We start from the raw sequence: 2,421 nt of genomic DNA, 5'->3' as shown, positions 1-2,421 counted from the left end.
ATGAGGTTATTGAACCGTCTCTTCAACTAGTGTGTGACAGGGCACAGGGAGTTGTTCCTGTGGCACCTACACCAATTGAAGTGGAAGCTTATGATATTGATCATGAAACTTCGGATCAAGTCACTCCCAAACCTCGTAGGATGACAAGGATGCGTACTACTTCAGAGTGGTACGTAATCCTGTCTTGAAGGTCATGTTGCTAGACAACAATGAACCTACGAGCTATGGAGAAGCGATGGTGGGCCCGGATTCCGATAAATGGCTTCAGGCCATAAAATCCGAGAGAGGATCCATGTATGAAAACAAAGTGTAGACTTTGGCAGAACGGCTCGATGGTCGTAAGGCTAATGAGTACAGATGGATTTCAAAAGGAAGACGGACAATGATGGTAAATGTCACCATTAAGAAAGCTCGACTTGTCGTTAAGATGTTTTCCGACAAGTTCAAGGAGTTGACTACGATGAGATTTTCTCACTCGTAGCGATGCTAAGAGTCTGTTGGAATTATATTAGCGATTACTGCATTATTTATGAAATCTTGCAGATAGGATGTCAAAACATTGTTTCCTCGACGATTTTAATGAGGAAAGGTTGTATGTGATACAACCGGAAGGTTTTGTCAATCCCGAAAGATGCTAATAAGTATGCAAAGCTCCAGCAATCCTTCTAAGGACTGGAGTGAGCATCTCGGAGTTGGAATGTATGCTTTGATGATGATCAAAGATTTTGGGTTTGTACAAAGTTTATGAGAAACTTGTATTTCCAAAGAAGTGAGTGGGAGCACTATAGAATTTCTGATGAGTATATGTTGTTGACATATTGTTGATCAGAAATGACGTAGAATTTCTAGAAAGCATATAGGGTTATTTGAAAGGTGTTTTTCAATGGAAAGCCTGGATTAAGCTACTTGAACATTGAGCATCAAGATCTATAAGGATAGATCAAAATGCTTAATAATACTTTTCAAATGAGCACATACCTTGACATGATCTTGAAGGTGTTCAAGATGGACCAGTCAAAGAAGTAGTTCTGGCCTGAGTTGTAAGGTACGAAGTTAAGACTTGAAGCTCGACCACGGCAGAATAGAGAGAAAGGACGAAGGTCGTCCCCTATGCTTAAGATGTAGGCTCTTCAGTATGCTATGCTGTGTACCGCACCTGAAGTGTGCCTTGCCATGAGTCAGTCAAGGGGTACAAGAGTGATCCAAGAATGGCTCACAGGACAGCGGTCAAAGTTATCCTTAGTAACTAGTGGACTAAGGAATTTTCTCGATTATGGAGGTGGTAAAAGAGTTCGTCGTAAAGGTTACGACGATGCAAGCTTGACACCTATCCGGATAGCTCTGAGTAGAGAGACCGGATACATATAATGGAGCAATAATTTAGAATAGCTCCAAGTAGAACAGTTGTTTGGAATAGCTCCAAATAGAGCGTGGTAGCTGCATCTAGGAGATGACATAGAGATTTGTAAAACACACACGGATCTGAAAGGTTTAGACCCGTTGACTAAAACCTCTCTCACAAGCAACATGATCAAACTTAAAACTCATTGAGTATTAATCACATAGTGATGTGAACTAGACTACTGATTCTAGTAAACTCTTGGGTATTAGTCACATGGCGATGTGACCTGTGAGTGTTAATCACATGGCGATGTGAACTAGATTATTGACTCTAGTGCAAGTGGGAGACTGTTGGAAATATGCCCTAGAGGCAATAATAAAAGTATTATTATTATATTTCCTTGTTCATGATAATTGTCTTTTATTCATGCTATAATTGTATTATCCGGAAATCGTAATACACGTGTGAATACATAGACCACAATATGTCCCTAGTGAGCCTCTAGTTGACTAGCTCGTTGTGATCAACAGATAGTCATGATTTCCTGGCTATGGACATTAGATGTCGTTGATAACGGGATCACATCATTAGGAGAATGATGTGATGGACAAGACCCAATCCTAAGACTAGCACAAAGATCGTGTAGTTCGTTTGCTAGAGCTTTGCCAATGTCAAGTATCTCTTCCTTTGACCATGAGATCGTGTAACTCCTGGATACCGTAGGAGTGCTTTGGGTGTACCAAACGTCACAACGTAACTGGGTGACTATAAAGGTGCACTACAGGTATCTCCGAAAGTATCTATTGTTTTATACGGATCGAGACTGGGATTTGTCACTCCGTGTAAACGGAGAGGTATCTCTGGGCCCACTCGGTAGGACATCATCATATGCGCAATGTGACCAAGGAGTTGATCACGGGATGATGTGTTACGGAACGAGTAAAGTGACTTGCCGGTAACGAGATTGAACAAGGTATCGGTATACCGACGATCGAATCTCGGGCAAGTAACATACCGATAGACAAAGGGAATTGAATACGGGATCGATTGAGTCCTTGACATCGTGGTTCATCCGATGA

The sequence above is a fragment of the Triticum dicoccoides genome, chromosome 2B (assembly GCF_002162155.2).
Source record: "Triticum dicoccoides isolate Atlit2015 ecotype Zavitan chromosome 2B, WEW_v2.0, whole genome shotgun sequence".
NCBI classification, from domain to species: Eukaryota; Viridiplantae; Streptophyta; class Magnoliopsida; order Poales; family Poaceae; genus Triticum; species Triticum dicoccoides.
Note: the sequence above shows the minus strand (reverse complement) of the source record.